The following is a 22,092-nucleotide window of genomic DNA, read 5'->3' on the forward strand; positions in this document are numbered from 1 at the left end:
CCAAAGGATCTTTAGGTAAACGTTTGATAGACGGGTGTCTGGTTAGCAAGTTACAAAAGAAAAACCTAATCACACTCCAACGAATCATTCAGAAAATGCAGAAGCCCACATTTAGGGCCAGCTGGGTTCCTTCTTTAAGAGCGACTGGGGTGACCAAGAAGCTGCGTCTTACAGCCTTTCAGCACGCTGGGTTTCTCAAAAAGTCCCGGATGCGGGACGGATCTTATGTGTATATACAGACGCAAGCGCTTCAAGCGAGCAATTACGGTTTGGGAGATTTCACTGGATATGCTTCTACTTATGTGAAAACTCTTCTTGTATTTCATTTGTAGTTTCAGGATGGCCATTCCGGTGTCGGAAATTTCGTGAATAGGTACATCAGGGTCTACCCCTACCTAATTTGATTCCCTGATCAGTTTCCGGACATCATATTGTGATGCCTACTTTTTTAGGTAGATTTTTAGTTTCACGGATGTATGATGAGGAGTTGGCGCGGCGTCGAATACGGTAATAAACTTCAGATGCCTTTTCTCTTCTTGCTTGATCTTTATAGCGGGGAAGCAGGTAGCCTATCATCTTGGAATGCTTGTGGAAGAAGTACACCATTTCCCTTTGATTACGCGGGGCAACGTCTGGCCAGCTTGTGTGATGGACGCCATAGCTACCTGTTCCCAATTTGTGATTGTTCGATGTATTCGGCAATTTTGTCACGCTCTATTTTTCTGATTGGCGGGTTACGGAACCGATGAACGTTTTTGAATCGCCATTTTAGAGGTTCGCAATTTCCCTGCTCTGCTCTTTGTTGCGTTCGTAAGCCGAAAAGGAAATACCATTTACACAGATGAGAAAAGTGGGCACAAGAGAGGCTTCGCCATTGACGAGAAGCGCCAAAATAAAAAAATTTCGAATGATGTGCGTCGGCTTTTTATGAACGGATAGATCCAGACGCTTACCTTTTCTCGTCCCTTGGCGGTAGAACAAGCTATGAAGCCGTCGTGTTTGCTTTTGACTGCATGCTGCCTGAAGGGGTAATGGAATTTATATGAAGTTTCATAGTGATTCCTACCTAAGTCTGCAATATAAGAAAATATATGTCCACATTGCGTAGAGAAATTTCACGTCGCATAGGCCGCAACGTGAAGGTCCTCGGGGTTTTCCGTCTATGTGCTACATCGTCAACTAGCCATTGGTATTGAGATGGATCTGCCCATTGCGGTTCCACTTTTGAAGCCCCGCTGTTAGGCCTAGGCTTGCCTGTTTTTCGCACCGACAAACCTGGGGCACTCAAAACAAGCATTGGGTATAGACAAAGATGTTATATAAGAGGGCAGGCTTACAAGCTTCTCCTGCATTGCCTCCATAGTGTGCGGCATTGCGCAATGCCAGGGGGTGGAGAGACGCCACTCGTGGCGACAAGTACACGCGAATCGCGACGCAGCCGCTGGCAGTTGAGCAGTATGAATAGTGTTCCGTACCCGCACTTCATAATAACATGGCAATCGTTTATAGTTTACCATACAATGTGGGAAAGCCAACCAATTTTTACAACACTTACAACAGTCTCCTGAAAGTGCTGTGCACTTCTACACCGAATCGCATTCTTGCAACGACACTTTTGGTGGTAAATATTACCCGTCTTGTGTCAAAGTAGGAGGCCTTTGGACCTTTTGTATCTTTGTTCAATTTACGAATACCACAACATGGTGATAGTGAGTTTTTTCAGCCGGCAGGAGTCCTTTGAAAGCTAGCATAATCAAGCTTCACCGTTATAAACCCAGATCAATGCTTGACGTAAATACGCTGCTATCTTTAGGTACAAAAGTGTATTGCCTAATTAGGCCGAACCTACAACGACGCAGGCGCGTCTAAACTGCGGCGCCGCTCTCAGGCTTGGTTATCCTGCATGTCATTTTTGTTTATTGTTGCATGAGGCTTGTGAACACTAACTGAGACCGACGAAAAGATCCAACTTCCCTGGCCCGTGCTCCTAAAGGGTGCTCTTTTAAAAAAAGAGCAGTCATCGTTAGTCACCAATCCCCTCGTCAGTGATAAATGAGTTGACTGACGGTTGTGTTTAGAAGTATGATTTATTCTAGTAGACACAGTCTGCTTTGCCAAGTTCCTAGACTACTTTCACACCGTCTAAACAATCTACATTGTGGAGGACACACTGCCAACGTGTTCCGCAATCCTCAACACAAACTGAGAGGCAGAGAAAAAGTATCGGAAAGGCAGGAATGTTAACGAGGCTACGGCCCAGTATGTTGTCCTGCATGGGGGAAAGGGGAACAATAAAGAAAAAGAGGAAAATAGAAAAAGAAGGGCAAAGGGACAGACATAGCGCAGTGTGGTGAGCCTAGCGATGGGACACTATAGACAAACAAGTTGACTCAGTTCATCGCGGGTACTCTTTTGCACTGCAGTCTTTTGTGCGATTCCGTCGTTTTGAAGAAACACAGGAGCAATTTTGTCGCCTTGTCCGCAGATGACGGAGAAGGCCAGTGCCCCAGAATTGTTCCCTCAGAGAACGGGCACCGAGAGTGTAACTTTCGTAGAGTCGCAGAGAGCTCGCTTCGTTCGGATCAAAACAGTGGACAATCGTAGAGGACATGTCATATGGTCTCTGGTGTCACGGACATCATCACATCACATCACTTTAATACCTTAAAGACCCCCATGTAGGGGGTATTACATAAGGGGTGGGTTACAAATAAATGGACACAGGTCGCCAAATGGGAATGTGCGTGGTTACCTTCTCTTTAAACGTTGATGAACACGTGATGGCCAGCACGTCACAGGGAAGGCCATTCCAGTCCAGTGCTACATGGGGGAAAAAAGAGGCAGAAAGGCAGAAAAAGTAGTAGTGCGAGCATGTGGACGGGCGATTTATACGGGTGGGCAGTGCAGTGAGATATGCGCGTCGGTGGGACGATGTAGGGTGATTGATTAAGAAGGCTGTAGAAAAACTTCTGTAGCAAACAAAGCCTGGTGATGCGGCAGCGCACTGAAATATTTGAAAGGCCAGTTTTGGGTTTAGGGATGATATGCTCATGTCATATGAATATGAGGAATGAATGAACCTAGTGGCGCAGTTTTGCACTGATTTTAATTCATTGATCAAGTATACCTGGTGCGGACTTCATATGGGAGCCACATATTCTAGTTTAGGGCGGATTAAAGATTTATAGGCGAGAAGTTTGACGTCCAGTGGGGCATGACGCAAATGGCGCTTTAAAAATCCCAGAGATCGGTTTGCTGATGATATCACGTCAGTGATATGCGTGCGCCATGAAAGATCACTGGTTAAGATGACGCCTAGGTATTTATCCGATTGAACTTGTTCAAGAGTCGAGTTAGCTATTACGTAAGAAAAATACAAGGGATTACGCTGGCGTTGAAAAGAAACGAGTTTGCATTTAGTGGGATTAAGCTCCATTAACCAAAGGTCGCACCATTGCTGTACACGGTTAAGGTCATTTTGAAGCGCAGTTTGATCAGAAGGGTTAGTAATTTTGCAGTACAGAACACAATCGTCGGCAAACATGCGGATGTGAGAAGATACATGCATGGGTAGATCGGTAATATATATTAAAAACAGAAAGGGGTCCGAGGACAGACCCTTGCGGGACGCCCGATGTTGCCGAGAGGGAGCTAGAATGGTTATTTTTAATATCGACAAACGGGGAACGGTTATCAAGAAATTCTGAAATGTATGCTGGAATTTTGGGGTGCAGATAAAACTGGGCAAGTTTTAGTAACAGGCGTTTGTGTGGTACTTTGTTTAAAGCTTTAGCAAAGTCTAGAAAGATTGCATCAGTGTGGAGATTGCGGTCAAGATTAGCATGCAAATAATGAGTAAATATCGCTAGTTGTATTTCACAAGATAAAGATTTTCTAAAGCCATGCTGGGAAGAATAAAAGAAATTGTTAGCGTCCAGGAAGTGCATTATGTGGGTGTAAATGACGTGTTCCATGATTTTGCATGAGACGCTGGTTAGTGAAATGGGACGGTAATTTAGGGGTGACTGTTTGCTACCTGATTTGTGGACCGGAATGACCTTTCCCACTTTCCAGTCGTCTGGTAACATGCAAGCGGCAGCACTGTGGGCTCGGAAGCTGCACCAAACAGTAATTACTTGATTTTTTAGTAGATCTGGGATACGAACTGCCAACCGGCATGATCAGGATGAACGGGTTAGCGGCCTATGTGGTGGCACAGCCGCGAAGCCCACAGTGCGCGCTGGATGGTGGTTGCGGCTTTATAGGCTGCGCAGGGGATGTTGTCGACGGCGATAGGGTTGCTGGATTTATCTCGACGATCCATGGAGGGTGGGGTGGCGCTGCCGAAGGTCCGGAAGCATGGGTGCCAGGGAGGGGGCAGACACAAGGTGTGCCTTCGTTGGTAGCAAGCAGGCAGATTCCCAGGATGGCAGACGATACAGCCAGCAAGGCAGGCAGTAGTAGGTTGGCGATGATGCGGGCAAAAACCTGCATGCTCAGGATGAACGGGTTTGCGGCCTGTGTGGTGGCACAGCCACGCACGCCTCACTGGCTGTCATTCCAATCAAATAGGAGTAAGCATTTGTGAATGCGACTCCAAGCGAGAGAAGACATAGAATGGTTGCATCAGATCGTGGGAGGCCTAATGAAAGGGGGTGCTGGAGATGGGGGTCCAGGGCATGAATACCAGCGCTCGTGAACTCTTGGGTGGTCCATTTGGATAGCGTGGTCTCCTGAGCAAGTCTGCAGAGAGTTCTAGCGGTGTCTGTACTGTATAACGGAATAGATATGGTCTGCGTCTTTTGGTGTGCCAAGCGTGCGGCGGCGTCCGCGCTTTCGTTTCCGACAATGCCGCAATGACTGAGAAGCCACTGAAAGACAATGTCATGACCCGCTTGGGTGGCCCGGCCGTACAGTAGTCTTATCGCGGCCAGCAGCTGTTCATGAGGTCTACGGCAGGGCTGATTGAATCGATTGAAGCGCAGGTTTTGAGTCGCATAAGATCGCCCATCTTCGGCATGAAGTTTGTTCCACGGTCTGAAGGGCACAGCAGATGGCTGTAAGTTCTGAAGCCGTGGAAGTGGTAAGATGGGCTATTTTGAATTCAGTGGACATGGACATTCGTTGTATAACAACGGCGCCGGCCAAACTAGTTGATGTTACGGACCCATCGGTGTAAATATGGGTGCAGTCACTGTACCTCTCGTGTAAATAAATGACTTAGCTGCTGTACTGCCAGCGTTGGAAAATCTGGCTTCTTTGTTAAGCCTGGGATAGTGAGGCATCCTCTAGGCTGCGTCGTACACCAAAGTGGGCCTCATCGTAGGCGTGTAGTTGGATGGCATGCTGGTGATGTTGGAAGCTACAACCTTTGCGAAAGACGCATGGGGGCGTTTGGACGGCAGACTAGCGAGGAGATCATCCGGCAGCCTGGTTAGGTGCCTAATATGCGCCCTAAGTGTTTCAATTGTCATGTAAGTGGGTAAGGGGTGATCAAGAGCCACAGCAACGGTTGCAGCTATTGACGTGCACCTTGGTAGGCCAAGGCAAGTTCGGAGGGCCCGCGCTTGTATGCCTGGCAGTTGCTGAATGTTGGCACGGCACGCACCTGAAAGTACAGGCAGGCTGTACCGTAGGGAGCCGACGAATTGTGCGTGGTACAGCTGAAACATTGTCTTCATAAATGCTCCCCACGGCTTGTCGCCGATGAACTGGAGAATGTGGGCCACTACAGACAGCCTCTTCTTCAAAAACGAACATGGGGGCTCCAAGAAAGGTCTCTGTGGACGACCACGCCGAGAAACTTGTGATGCTTTACATTTGATACACTTTCGCCCTTAACTGTCAAAGTGTATGCGTACATAGGCTTCCGTGAGAACGCAAGCACTGCGCATTTGCTGGAAGACACTTCCAACCCTTGCTTGGGCAGATAGGTGTTTGTCCTTACTGCACCCTTTGGCAGGCGCGCGCGCACGTGCCGTCGAGTCACTCCATCTGCCCAGATGCAAATATCATTCGCATAAATCGAGAGATGAACCGTTCTTGGGAGAGAGCTTGCGAGGCCGATGAGAGTCAGGTTGAACGTCGTGGGGCTCAAGACGCCTCCCAGGGGGACACCGCGTTGGGTGTAGTGCATTGACGTTGGGCCATCATGAGTCATTACAAAGAATGACCTCCCCGAGAGGTAACTTCGCAGCCACTGGTAGATGTTGCCGCCAAGCCTCACTGCCTGCAGCGCTTTAAGAATGCCACCATGCTCCACGTTGTAATACACTCCTCTCACGCCCAGAAAGAGCGCAGCGCATATGCGCTTGATGCGTCTCTGCTGCTGCACAAAGGTAACCAGGTTTATAACTTCCACGAAGAACGGCCACGACGGAAACCAGCCATGACTTTAGGGTAGACGTTGTAGTGTTCCAGGAACCACTGCAGGCGTGCAAGGATCACTCGCTCCATAAGCTTGCCAACGCAACTGGCAAGTGCTAAGGTTCGGAATGCTGCCGGGTCCAGCAGATATTTTCCAGGTTTCAGGAGCGGAACAAGGCGGCTAGACGTCCATTTTGCAGGGACTATGCCATCACGCCATAGGTCGTTGAAGTATTTCAAAAGGGCGTGCCGGGTGACAAAGGGCCGCATAGGTGACTCCATCTGGCCCAGGCGATGACGATCTGGTGCAGAGAGTCAATGTCGCCTCGAGCTCTTCCATTAAAAACGGCACGTCCATCCGAGAATCCCGCGAAGCGGGATTGTCAGTGGCAAGTGATGAACCAGCAGGGCCTGTTCCACTGGAGATTCGAACGCAGAAGTCCTCTGCTACTTCGAGCTCCCCGGGTTTCTGGTGAACAGCCATAGGCTTGAATGGGGAGCGCTGTTGCACGGGGGTCATTAGCCTTCGCACAGTTCTCTATATTCCAGACAAAGACTTCCAAGGGTCGAGGGATTCGCAAAAGGACTTCCAACGCTGCGCTTGTATTTGGATAATGCGGCGTTGGATCTTCTTCTGCGTCTTTCTCGCGTCTCTTAAATCTTGGAGAGACTGCGCACGTCTGTATCTTCGGCGCGCCGCGGACACCTCTAAGGCGTTGCAGCTCTATGTCGAACTCTGTGATTTTAGGCGGCAGTAGGACGCAACATTTGAAAGCAACTAGCGTGCTTTTAATTGCAGACTCCAGATCTTCAGGCTCGTCGCCCCCGCAAAAATCTTCCATCTTGGATTGAAATTGTGACAATAACGTTGGGGTCAAAGCGACTTTGTAGACCATGAATGTTTAAATAGGTCGGTATATGGTCGCTTCCATGGGTTTCTATGCCTGGAAACCATTGTGTACGGCCGGATAAGCATTGGGACACAAACGTTAGGTCCAAGCAACTGCCGTAGTTTGTGCCACGTAAAAAAGTAGGACTTCCATGTTTCAGTAAGCAAGGCCATGTTCTGAGGCAAAGGACACCAGGCTCCGGCCTTAGCTGTTAATGCGTGAGCTTCCCCAAAGCAAGTGGGGGGCACTAAAATCCCCCGTAATGACCCATGGACCAGTCGTTGTGCTTAGTATGCCCTCTAGCCTCTTGCGTTCAAAACAAGATGTTGGGTGTATGTACGCGTCCACAAGTGTGAAGGTGAGCTTGCGTTTCCTGATGGTCAGGCAGACGTAATCGTTAGCATTGTGAGGCTAAACAGGATGGAGCACGTAGGTGAGCTCACGTCACATGAAAACCGCGACCTTGCTGGGCTCCCGGAATGTGGCTGATTGAAAAAGTCCATAACCAGATAGCCTAATAGGTTTATACAGTTTCAGCTCACAGATGACGAGGATGGGGATCGACTTCGTAAGCTTAAATTTCCGGAGATCAGAGATGGGTGGCAGCAGACCTCTGGCGTTCCACTGAAAAATGGATGCATGCTTCACATCCGCACTGTACGAAGGGTGCACATTGGCCATTGCACTTGCTCGCCCGAGGGTTGCTAGTACTGGCTCCAGGGCCTCCAGTACTTGTTGCGCACTCAACGCAGATGGAGTGTTTGTGTTGGTGAGTAACGTGCGGATGGCATTTATGAGGGACCTCAAGACCACTACGACTTGCATATCTGGGCCTGAAGCCGGGGTGTGAGATCGCATGATTGCCTTCTGCCCTGATCGTTCGGGCTCAGTGTCTTTGGGGCTCAATCGTGACCACGTGTCAACCGACGAGGGTTGAAACTCCTCCCGATGCCTGCTCGTGGACTCCTGCTGTACCGGGGGTCACGGAGGCGGCGGAAGCGGATGCCGCGGTTGTAGCGTTCGGGGATGTATTTGTTGCACTGGTATAGGATCCGCTTGCATAGAGGCGTTGGGTGGAAAATGGTCAGGTTTCTTTCAAAGCCTCTGGCGTCGAGATCGGTGGCGCTGCCGCCGTCGTACCGTCGCAGCAGCCTCCTTGTGCATGGAGTGATCCCTCGCCATCTGTTTCACGACAGCGACCTCCCTCTATGCGTGGACACTTCTTCGATAAGGCATCATGCGGTTCCTCACAGTTGGCGCACATCAGGGTGAATTCACTGCAGTCGCTAGCCTTGTGCGGCCCAGCACATTTGAGACATACAGTGGCGCTCCCCCAGACAGCAGCGACATGGCCAATCTTCATAAAATTGTGGCACTGGAGGGGTTTTGGCATATGGGCGGACAGGCTGACGGAAAGACCCACCTTAACATTTGCAGCAAGGCTTTCGCCCTTGAAAACTATCTTCAGGCACCTGGACGTACCAATGCGGTGGACGCGTTGGATGACAATACCTTCATATGCAGGTTTGATTAGTATTAGCAGGTCCTTCTCGGGGATAGACGCATCGACGGCATAAATGACGCCTACCGTTGTGTCTCCATACGGAGTGTCATGAGCACGCACTTTTATGTCTTGCAGTGACGTAATCTTCCGCAAGACCTCCAGCGCACTCCGGTGCTCCCGGTAAATAGCCAGGATATTTCGTCTGGAATTAATCCCGACATCTTTGATTTCTCCAGGTACAGCGGCCTCGAGGAACGCGCCCCTGCCTGCATGTTAAGCATCCTCAAGTTATCTGTCTTGGCCTCTAGGGTGTCTAGGGTGTCTAGGCAAGGGCTTCACTGTCGAGGTGCTCGACCGCGAAGATGCCGTGAGGAGCCTTCTGTTAGCCTTTTTTCCAAGGTACACTTAAAAGCCGTCGTCGGAATCAGCGTCGCTGGGCGCTGAGTACAGCTCGGTGTCCTCGGTGTGCGTGTCAGTTGGGAGGCCGGCACGCTTTCTGGAGGCGGCCCCTGCCAGTGGATCGACGTCGCACGGCTCCTCCGGGGCATCCCCATCCATCACAGCTCAGAAAAAAGCGGTCAGATCATTTGTGAGACTAAAAATTCGAAGATGGCTTGTCATGCTTCGACCACCCCGAAAGCCTGAAGGTGATTTTGATTGGGTAAACAATGGGACAGTGTTGTTCGCTGTTATTCCTGTTTGTTGTTGTGGGGTTATACTGGCGACTATATTCTATAGGACTGGTTTGACTGGGCATAAGGTGGGGCTCGTGCTTTGTGGATAATTCTTTCAACGCGTAGCGTTTCAGCTAGATCCAGACGCCCCAATGGTTCTGTTGCGACCGTTGGTTGTAACAGAAAACTCCCGCGAAATAATAAAAGGTACTGGAACTTTACAGAAGTTCAATCAAATCTGTAACAAATACACAAAAGGAGCCCCAGCCAGTTGCCTTACCGATTGAGCTAGAAGCCAAAGTGAAGACAGGAAGACAGCCGGTGCACTTCCCGAGCACATCTACGGGATTAGCCCCTGCGCTGTCACTAAGTGCTATATTCTAGCGTCAAACGACCTTTCCCAGCACTCTGCGTTCCGCCCGCGGCACGTGTAGCGGCAGTGTGGCGCTTTGCGCATGCGTTCAGAGTTAGTAAAAACTACAGTGATGCGAACGAAAGGGAACCGTTAGTCATTAAAGGTAAAAGTGTGGATTCCTAGAGAAGGCAAGCATTGCACTGGGCGGCGGAATGTTAGAGGGGCAGATGAGATCAAGTTTGCTGGGATAAATTGTCGCAGTTCGCACAGCACCTGAACATTCGGAGATTATTGGGAGAGGCATTTGCCCTCCCCTGGGCGTAGATAGCCTGATGATGATTGTGATGATGATGATGATGATGACCGGAAAGTAACACCGTTACATGACATCTCACTTCCCCTCCGTCTGTACGGCTGATATATTCTCCTCCGTCGGCGCCGACAGAGACACCAGAAATGATATCGTCTAGTGTTGGGTGGGAGCTTCATTTCAATTTAAAAATAAAGAGCTCCACTCAAGTGATTCGTCAATACCACTCAACTAACCACCATTCACTAATAACGCGTTGATTTACCCATACAAAAAATAATTTTTTCAAGTATTTTCACTGCTTTCTGATTTCACAATGTAGGGCCACGTGTGTGAACTCAACTGACGTCGCATGGGTAATCGTTGTGTGTGTCGCTTACAGCTTCGCTTTCCAACCACCCTCAAAAAGTGGATTGGCTCGCATTTTCACAATTATGCCAGTAATGGACGTGGTCACCATTTGTGCGACGAGTAAATTTGCCCGATCCTCAATATTTTTCAGACGTTAGGGAAGTTACCGGTAAGCGTTGAAAACTAGTAGAATCATCCGTGCTAATGGTGGCACCGGTCTGAGAACATTCCCCTCCTTTTCAAAGTGGGCGGCCCCACGCCTTCCTTGTGAAACACTTGCTCTTCTCAAAATTGATTTGTTTGCCTTTTTCGACATTAGCGGACGACGCCACCTGTATTGAACAACAGACGTACAAGCGAAACGATATAGCTTGCCCTGCTTCTCCTTATTATCATTTCTCTGCGGCATGCACTCGTTAAAATCAGGCTGAAGTACACTGAAGCACTCTGGTATTGAACTGAAAAAAATTGCAGACACCAGGGGCGGTATTCCCGTGTTTTGTCCCTTTTGTGTCCCTTTCAAAAGTGTCCCTTTTGAGCGAGCACTGATTGGCTAAAAGGGAACACCCGGATGTGACGCCATGCAAGCACGGCGGGGCTATGATCCGTGGCTACTCGGAGCAGATGATTTGGAGCAGACGATTTTTCTTCGCCTTATTGTTGGTTCGCTCGCGGAACAATAAACACATAAAAGATACTCTGATACGGTTTCAGTTCCTTAAAATGCGTTTGCAAGAACAGTTACGGTATTTAAATCAAATGCCCACTGCTTAACCGGAAGTACGTCACGATGAAAGGGACCCAAAAGGGACGTTTTGAAAAGGGACAGTTACGAGAATACCGCCCCAGGTATTTTTTGATGGTAAGAACACTTCCTGTACACTAACCGCCCAGTGTTTTGACATACCTCGACAACGGAGAACAAAAATGGAGTACGGCCACAAATAACTCATTCCAGTAAACATATTCGAAACTGCTACGAAACGCAGTGGCACCAGGGGAGAGATGAGTTCTAATGTTTCATGAAGTTATAAGAATAATTACAATTTATTCTATGATAAAACAATAAAAAGGGTTGTTTCTATTTGCTATTTTGATCTAATGAGCTGGAAAGGTGTTCTTTCTAAACTGAATTTTTAAATCATGTGTATTAAGAGCTTTTGGATTAGAACGTTTGCTAAAGTAAATCAAATAACCAATTCATTCAAACTTGTAAAGTCCTTATTTCTTCACAAAAGCAAAGCTACACTGATTTTATTTAATTGGGTATAAAATACTACTTCAATTTGTGAGTTTTACAGTTGGCATCCAGAAACCAGCGAAAGCCATTGCAGCTAACAAACCTAAAGTACACTTGTTGCACTTGGCTGCGCCTACGATGCTACAAAAGGCCCAGAGCAATTAATATGCTCTCATATTACTCTGAACCTGTCTGAAAATACACGGTAACTCAGATTTCTCGTGCTGTTGGCAAATGAATGTAAAATAATTGACAACTGCCAGATACCATACTAGCTTCGTACAGTAACCCGTCGGATTCATATGAAACCTTGGCATGTCAGCCAGACAGCCCGAATATTTTCCGGCAAAAACAATGCAGCAATATATACGTCAGACACGCCCTCTCTAACAACCACGTGTTGAGACAATATTTGTAAAGTTTTAGCATATTTTGGGCACATATTCGCCTCTATATTTTCATCTATATTGACCTCTATATTTTCAGCAGTGGGCATGGGAACAGCAACTCCGAAAGCATGGCTAACATGTTGATCTTCTTCGCCCCACAGGTTTTCTTGACCCTGTCAGCTTCTTTGCTGATTGCAACACCCTGCCCTGCCTCGTGCCTGTTTTTGGGTGCCAACGCCGATACGGTACCAGCCTTTCCGGACAATTCTGCGTGCACATTCATCGAAGAATCTTCATTGGCCTTCGCTTCTGCGCACCAGTGCACCGACTCTACAGCGACCCCTGCACCCAAAGTCTACTTTAAGCCCTGGAAATCCTTCCCAGCCACTGCGAAAGCATGGCTAACATGTTGATCTTCTTCGCCCCACAGGTGTGTAAATATGCTCCTCTGCATGCTAGAAAAAGTGACAATGTTTTCTTAGTTGTGCTCCCATGCCCACGTGAGCAGTGTATTATTCTGAAAGAATGCTTAGATGTGAGTTTGCTGTTGCTTTGTTCGGGCGAAGTCGAAAATAACCCTGGCCCCCCTACTCTTCGCAGTTCCAGCGCAGACGAAGGTGAAGAACAAACTCCCATACATAGCGCCCCCATACTTGAAATTATCAAAAGTATCAACGATCGAACGATTAATCTAGCTGAGAGCCAAGCCATTCTAAGCACGGATGTTAAAGCAATAAAATATAACCAGGAGACTATAAAAACTAGTCTCTCAAATATATTCACCCGCCTTGAAGCCTTGGAGCATGAATCGAGAACCCTAAATACACTCCAGCAAGATATCGTGTCAATTAAGAGCTCTACCGCCCAGCTGACGTCCCAACGAGAGATGTTGCAGACGCGGTTGGACGACTTGGAGGATCACTCCAGACGGAATAACGTTGTTATTCACGGTATTCCATATTCGAAAGAAACATGGCACGACACGGAGGTGAAAACCCTTGCCGCGTTGCACTCCGCACTTGGCGTCGAAATACCCCCCTCAGAGATCGAAAGAGCTCACCGTATAGGGACGCTATCTGCATCCAAACCCCGCCCCATTATAATGAAATTTTGTTCCTTCAAAACCAGAGATAAGGGGCTGTCACCGCGCGCTAATCTTAAAGAATCCGGGATTTCGGTATCCGAAGACTTTTCGCCTGCGACTCGTGAGGCACGAAAAAAACTGTCTGAATTCGCTAAGGGTCTACCTGGATCCCCGCAACACAAATTGCGCTACACGAAACTGTATGTCAAGGAACAATGCTACGTATGATTCTTTAACCGATACTATAACAGAAACAAGTAACTTTTCCCAACCTCAAACGCACCAACGCAAAGCTTCACAAAATAACGGCCTAGATGCTACCCAAACAGCAAACCTTGAGACACTATAGGAAAATGCGAGGGGATGTGGACGATCGCAGCTCCCGTCACGCTTATCTGTACTTCTAGCGAATGTCAGGAGCGTGCTTAACAAACTTGACACTTTTAACTCTGTCGTAGACACGTGCGTACCCGATGTTATCGCGTTTACCGAAATTTGGGGTAATGATAACATTCGGAACACGGAAAGTTTTTACGATGCGTCCCGCTACACAATTTACCGTTGTGACCGTACCCTTGGCCAAGGTGGCGGCGTTATGCTTGCTGTTTTGAATGATCATGATTCTTACCACATTGCTGTTGAAACCGATATTGAGATTATCTTATCGTGTGTTGAGGTGGCGCACCAGAAATTCATTTTTGCGCCATGTTATCGCCCCCCTAACGCTCCGCCAACCTTTACTGCCTCCTTACACGATGTTCTTAATACCGCAGTAACTCGCCTCCCAAACGACTGATTTTCTCACTAGGTGACTTTAATTTCCCTCAAATCATGTGGTTCCTCACAAATTAGCGACTTCCTGAACCTTTGCTTAACCTTTACTCTTACTCAACTAGTTACCGAGCCGACGAGAATAACAGACTGTACAGCAACAGTACTAGACCTCGTACTTACCTCACGACACGACTCGGTCTCGTGCATGACATATTTACCCGGTTTATCTGATCATTTAATCCTTCCTTTCGACATCATAGTACCAGCTCTAGAAACGCGCAAGACAACTAAGCAAATTAGGGATTATAAGAAAACAAATTTTGATGCCGTTAACATTAATCTGTCCAGTTTTCTTGACATTTTTCTAGACAATTTCGGCAACCGTACAGTTGAAGATAACTGGAACTTATTCCTGCAAAAGGTACGCGACCTAACCAACAGATACATCCCGGTTCGCAAAATCTCTTCTCACGCAAGAGCTCCATGGTATAATGCCTACTTAAAACGTCTATCAAACCGCAAGAAGCGCCTTTACCGTAAAGCGAAATTGCTGCCCTCGAACGTTCGGTGGGAGGCATACAAAGCGGTAACAATTCCTATGTATCCGCTGTCAAAAATGCGAAGTCCAACTTTTTCCGGAGTACCTTACCTAGCCTGCTTCTAAACAATCACCAAAACGTTTGGCGCGTAATTAATCCAAGCACGACTGATTCAATTAAACTGCTGGACCATAATGACGAATTCATTCCTGTCAATGAGTGTCCGATTGTCCTGAACAAGTTTTTTTGTTGTAATTTCGTTGTTTCTTCCAGTACATCTTTACCTTCCCCAAAGCTGCACGATTATCCATTCATGAATTCAATTATTATTGACGCTCAGGGAATTTATAAAATAATAGAGTCACTTAAGCCCTCTTCAAGCCCCGGTGTGGACCTTATAACTTCTAAATTTTTTCAAGGCACGGCCACGTATTCTTCAATTCTTCTTTCCAAACTTTTTCAACAATCCATCGACAGCGCGTCCCTACCCATTCAGTGGAAAATAGGTAAGGTGGTGGCCGTTCACAAATCAGGTAGGAAAGAATCTCCTTTAAATTACCGCCCTATATCCCTTACGAGTATTCCTTGTAAAGTTTTGGAGCATGTCTTGTACACAAGCATCGTTACATTTCTCGAATCCAACTCATTTTTCAAGGATGCACAACATGGTTTCCGAATCGGATTTTCGTGTGAAACACAATTATTGTCTTTTACACACCAGCTTCACCGCATTCTTGACAGTCGCTCCAAAGCAGACTGTATTTTCTTGGATTTTGCAAAAGCGTTTGAGAAAGTGTCACATAATCCCCTGCTCCTGAAACTAAGCAAACTTAACCTTGATCGTGATGTGTTCAAATGGTTGGAACACTTTTTGTGTGGCCGTACACAGTGTGTTGCAGCCAACTCTTATAATTCCCCAGAATGTCCTGTTCATTCGGGGGTACCCCAAGGTTCAGTCCTGGGCCCCCTCTTATTTTTAATTTACATCAATGACCTCACTGATTGCGTTTCATGAAACATACGCTTGTTCGCTGATGATTGTGTGATATTTCGCGAAATGAACGACACAAGTGATGTTAGTATTTTACAAAACGACCTTAATAATATTTCAAACTGATGTAGTCTTTGGCGAATGAACCCAAATTTTAATAAGTGTAAAGTATTACGCGTCTGTCGATCGTCACCAACTCCCGCTTCGTACCATCTTATTAATGTTTCACTCGACTGTGTTTCATTCTACCGGTACTTAGGTGTGCACATTACTTCTCGCCTGACCTGGTCCGTTAACATAGGCAACATTATTAACAATTCAAACCGCAGCTAGGCTATCTTCGTCGCAATTTTTCTTCTTCACCTGCCTCTCTAAAACTACTGTTGTATAAGAACTTGGTTCGAAGTAAATAATAATATGCTGCTTCAGTTTGGGACCCCAGCATGGATTATTTAATTAAAAGCCTCGATTTGGTCCAAATAACTCTTCCCGGTTTATCCTACACAATTACGATCGAACAGCAAGCGTCACAGCTATGAAAAACTCGTCGCAATTGACTTCCCTTGATTCTCGTCGTAAGTTCTTTCGCCTGTGCCTTTTTCATAAAATCTTCCTAAACAGCCCACACCTCCGAGCTAATCTTTTTCTTTCACCGTCCTACGTGTCATCTCGCATCAATAATGCGCACAAAGTTGGTATACCGGTATGTCAAACAAGAACGTGTTCTGAATCTTTTGTCCCATGCACCAGCAAGGAATGGAACCAGCTTCCTGGCGCGAGTGCTGCGATTACTGATTATCAGCTGTTTCGCGCTGCATTAACAAACATTGTAAACTGAGATTACCTATGACGTGTGCCCTTTCCGGTTTTTTCTGTTCTTGTGTGTTCTAATGTGTTTAGTAGCTAGCATTGTATACTAAAATTATTTATAATATGTACACTAGGTCTCTTTTATTCTGCTTTTGTGTCCTGACTTTGTTATCAGCTAAAATTGCTTATTCAGAAAACGTTGAATCCTGTACTTCCTTTTACTCACGTTCTGAATCCTTTTTTTTGTAAAACCCACTCCCCTCTTCAATGCATCTGGCCCTGAGGGTACAATAAATAAAAAAAAATAAATAAACCGTTGTCTGTGTTTAAAATATGTCTATCCAGTGCCACACAGGACAAATACTTCTGTAATGCGTATACACCACTTGAACTTACAATTCTGGCTTGCAGTATTTTTCCAAAGGAGGTGTACACGGCCTTGAAATTAAAAAATAATAGGCGGACAGAAACCTCGCCCAGTTGAATGATAGAGAAAGGAAACGAAATACGGAGTAGGCCAGTTTTAAAGGATCGGCATACGTTCGACATACGGGCTTGACATAAGAGCAGTCTAGTTTTTAAAAGCAGCAATGTCTGATGAAAGTATTTAGCACGTCGTCCGTAGGCTACCATAATCCGTCTTCCGTGGAAACCGTCTATGATATTTTGGTAGAATTCTTCGTTTGAAATCTTCATGCAGCTTGTTCATCATAATTATGCATTCAACAACTCTGTTCCACTGACCACGACGTACAGTCGGTACGAGAAATATAGGGAAAATAAGGTAAATGGTCGTAAATAATATCCGCACGGACACGTTTTTAAACGCGCGCGAACGCCAAAGAGATACGGTTTTCGCACCATTTCCAACTCCATACAGAGTGGGCGGTGGGATAGGTACACGTATGACGGCTTGTCATATTTTCCTAGCCCATAATATGCTTCTTGCATAAGATAGGGTTATCGCTTATTGTAGGGGTTTTGGAGCGCATGCGCGTGTCTGCTGCCACAGGTACGCTGAAGCCCAAGACAGCATTCTTGGCGAGTTGACACAGCTGGAAGGTTCTGCACGATTAGATGTAAATGCCTGCGCGAACGGGCACAGCCGCAAATGGAGCTCGTTCGAGATCTTTTGCAAAGGTTGGAAGAAGGGTTAATTTGTGTTTGCCGAAATGCGCTTTTGGTACAGGGGCTAAAACAAAGATGAGCGGTGGGTTGGTAATAGGGATAGATTGTACAAAGTGCTGCGTAATGAGTAAGCTGCACGTTTTTATCTCTACTCGGTTTTTGAGTGGGTGGTCTTGAGTTTTGTTGTATTTAAACTGCGCTTAAGCTAATAACTATTTACAAAACGGATGCTCAGTAATAACACGTGTATCACAATTACAGGCCTCTTTCGTGAACTCCCTTGGGATTTGGCGAGGAGTAAGAAGTGTATGGCGGCTATGATGAGGACGAATGGCCACTTTTTGGTCTGACGTGCTTCTTAAGTCTCCTGCTGTCACTTGCTTTACACTGACTGCTCCAAGAGCGGCCAGTAGTTGCCGGTACCTGTATGACACCTGTGTGCCTTCTTTTTTATCGTCCAAAAAATACCGCTACGACATCTCCTCGCAAAAGGCAACTAAACACTCTGCGCTTAAAAAAACAACAGGGATCAAGCAAATCAGAGCACGAACGCCGAAGCAAGCTAAACTTGTTTGGACGACACAATGCACAGTCTTCCCGAAATCCTGTGTGCAGGCATGCCCTAACTAAGAGACATTCAGGAACAAGGGGATACTGGAACCTTCACGGCGTGTTGTACTTTGGGGAAGAAGTGGTTTTGACTGCTCTTGGCGACAGCTCATGTTCAAGCGACAGCTCGGCGTGTTGTACTTTTGGAAACAAGTGGTTTTGAGTGGTCTTGGCGACAGCACATGTTCAAGCGACATTATTCACCGCATTGTTGCTTGCGGGTTTAAAAACTTTATCCAAACGCCGACTCGTGTAACCTTTACAAGTTCCTCTATTTTCGACCTTTTTATTACTAATTATGACACGCCTGTTACGGGAGCGGGCACGATTAACTCTGATTTAATCGACCATTGTCCGGTGTTCCTGGCCTACTCGGAATGCGCATCACGACGTAAACTGATAGCTATTCAGATTAGCTATCAAGCATCACTGATTGCGGCCAGGGAAAGTTCTGAAATGGTATACTCTTCAGCAACTGGACACCAGTCATAAACAGCACCAATGCAGACAATGCATACAATTCTTTCATGATCATATTCACTAATCACTACAATACCTGCGTTCTATTGAAAACTTTCAAGCCCCCAAGGCGTGTAAGAAAACCCTGGATCAGTGTTTAACTGAAAAAAAAATGATTGAAAAATGACCAAACTGTAGGGCATATTCTTAAAAAAATTTCGCAATCGGGTGACCGCTGGGCTGTGCACGGCGAAAACGATTTATTACCAGAAGCTATTTTATTAGGCGCAAACTTCGCGTCCAGAACATGTCTGGAAAATTATCAATGATGCCCTGAATGCCCGAACAGGGCCAAAAGATAAATTTTAAATGATTGTTAACGGCCAAGCGCTGAATAATACTGTTCTCACCGAACACTTCAATGCTCATTGCATCAACGTCATTCCTAGTACCGTACCTCCCATTGTTTCATCGTACCGTGTTCAGTGCAACTTTCCTGATACCGCGTTCTTGCAGCCAACAGAGTTTTCGGAAGTGCAAGGCACTTTTGGGTCCCTCAAAAATAGCAAAAGTGTCGATGTTGACAATATAAAAATACGCATCGTCAAACATGTCCTCGACGTCATCTGCTATTACCTAGTTCATATTTATAACCCTGCCCTGCAAACCGGATGCTTCCCATCTAACATGAAACGAGCGAAAGTGTCGGTTATATTCAAAGGAGGGGACAAGAATGATGCCGCCAACTACAGTCCTATATGGGTCCTCCCGATTTTTTCGAAGGCTCTAGGAAAAGTTATTCTGTCTAGCCTGAATGCTTCCTTTCTAAAACACCAAATTTTGTCTGAATGCCAGCATGACTTCCGGAAAGCCTCTTCCACCGAGTACGCCCTCTTAGTACAAAAAGAATTAGTAATAAAAACATTGAAGCCAGTAGACTAAATCTGGGAATATTTGCTGACTACAGCAAAGCTTTTGATGCACTAAATCACAATATATTACTTCAGAAATTAAATCAGTATAAAATTCGTGGGGTGCCGCATTCACTAATGCAATCTTATATCAACGGACGCGAATAATGCGTGGCGATAAATGGGTATTAGTCGTCATTTCAGCAAATATGGTGTGGTGTACCACAAGGAAGTATTTTCGGCCATATTTTTTTAACGTACACATAAATGATCTCATTTGTATCGATAACCTTTCATAGTTTGTCTTTTATGCTGACGACACGAGCCCGTTTCTGTCCTCAGATAACGTTACCGTCTTGTTCTCTGCTGCAAATGCTGTTCTAGATAAACTGCGCGAGTGGTCCTAAGCAAAATGCTTCCATCCATCCATCCATCCATCCATCCATCCATCCATCCATCCATCCATCCATCCATCCATCCATCCATCCATCCATCCATCCATCCATCCATCCATCCATCCATCCATCCATCCATCTATTCATCCATCCATCCATCCATCCACCATTTCCATCCATCCATCCATCCGTCCGTCCGTCCGTCCGTCGGTCCGTCCGTCCGTCCGTCGTTCCTTCCTTCCATCCATCCATCCGTCCATCCGTCCGTCCATCCGTCCGTCCATTCGTCCGTCCGTCCGTCCATCCGTCCATCCGTCCATCCATCCATCCATCTATCCATCCATCCATCCATCCATCCATCCAAACCCACATCCACCTACCTACCCATCCACCTACCTACCCACCCACCTATCTATCTATCGGTATATATGTCTGTCTGTCTGTCTATCTATCTATCTATCTATCTATCTATCTATCTATCTATCTATCTATCTATCTATCTATCTATCTATCTATCTATCTATCTATCTATCTATCTATCTATCTATCTATCTATCTATCTATCTATCTATCTATCTATCTATCTATCTATCTATCTATCTATCTATCTATCTATCTAACTGTCTGTCTGTGTGTGTGTATGTTCCGCCTGTCCGTCCGTCTGTCCATCCGTCTGTCCATCTATCCATCTGTTCACATTTGTTTCAACAAATGTGAAAGGTACGGTTCGTGAAAGGTACCGTTCACATTTGTTTCAGCAAAAACTATACCCTTCTGCACATTCTTGGTTCGATAAACATAAACATGAAGATGTATAAAAACATTTTACTTACGCGTTACTAGGAACGCAAGAACTACGCGAACTAGGTAAGTAGGTTGCTTAAGTTGACAGTGTAGTTTTAATAAAAGACTAATCAAATTCCTTTTTTACCCCGAATCTCAAGTGCATTTGTTTTCTTCAAATTTAAAGAGCCCCTTTCTTGGTAGGGATGCCTCTACAACACCTGCTTTGCGAACACGTACACCTGCTCCTGTAGAATTAGAGTTTGAAATCGATTATATTAGACACTATTATAATTTATACATCGCCGTATCCCCAAATGGAACTACATTCAACATGCCCGCCATTCCAAGTATTCGCCAACGCTCATTGTAAAACCAGCTTTCTTCGAAATCATCCCTACTAACCAAACTTGACTCATCTTGCGGGGATAAACTCGCTGAAGTGTTTTGTGTTGACTCTCACCTTCATCATGATGCAAGGAACTTTGATTTGGCTTAGTTGTAATAAAGAAAAATTAAACTGTGTCCTGTAAATCTGTAGGTTTCACATTCCGAGCGCAAACGTGAAATATACTTCTCCTGGGTACATCAAGCGACCGAAGTTATCAATAGCTGTAAGTGTGCGTAAATGTTATCATCTCCTGGCAGCGTTGAGCAATGCAGTGTACACGCCTACGTATCTGGTAAAAATGAAGAGCACAATAAAACATTCGCGCGTCTGCCCTTTTTTATCCCACTACACAAAATTAATACGAAATGTCCACCATGTAGTGTTTTCTATTTATGCGTACTGCATACGTAAATTACATTTTCTGTTGCCAAGCACAATGAGGTCTTTAAAAAACATCCTTCTAAAACAAAGATCTAAAACAACAACAAAAAAAGGGCCCATCTCCCCGCGAGGGGGACTCGAGTAAATACGTCGCATAGGGGTGGGTGTATTGCATTAACGTTTAGTGTTTGGGGAGTTGGTGGTAGTGAATGCGTTGTATCAGCATCTTCTTTATGTAGTTTGAATGAGTCAAGGATATAAGGCGCGTTCGTAGCCTCCCATTCTGTGTCGGCTTTGTGGCGCAGTGAGTAGAGCACCATGTACCTTGCGTTCGGCCTGCAGGGTCGTGGGATCGAAACCAGGCGCCGGTAGGTAATATTTTTTTATATAGTGTAGGGGGAGGGGTGCGGACCTGTTCTTGAGAGCGAGGAGGGTAGCGTGATGAGGTAGAGGAGGACTGGGGGAGAGGGCGCACCTGGAACGGCTGTTGCGGACGCCGAGGCACGCCAACGCCGACAACGCCGGGTGACATCGTGAGTAAAGAAATGCTCTGCATTTAAAAAGATTTGTTACCGGGTCCCCTACTTTCCATTCCAACTTCGAATTTCAAAGCAAACTGAGGAAGCATTGCTATGACAGGAATGTTAAATATAACGGTCAGCCTTTCCTATTCACTTCAAAAAAATCATCTGATTCAGATTTTCTAGAACGCCAAGATGAGAACCTTTTTTAATCTTTGTGGCTAAAGCCCATTCCCA

This window comes from Haemaphysalis longicornis, unplaced genomic scaffold (genome assembly GCF_048455015.1).
Source record: "Haemaphysalis longicornis isolate Haplotype H1 unplaced genomic scaffold, Haemaphysalis longicornis Haplotype H1 scaffold_8, whole genome shotgun sequence".
NCBI classification, from domain to species: domain Eukaryota; kingdom Metazoa; phylum Arthropoda; class Arachnida; order Ixodida; family Ixodidae; genus Haemaphysalis; species Haemaphysalis longicornis.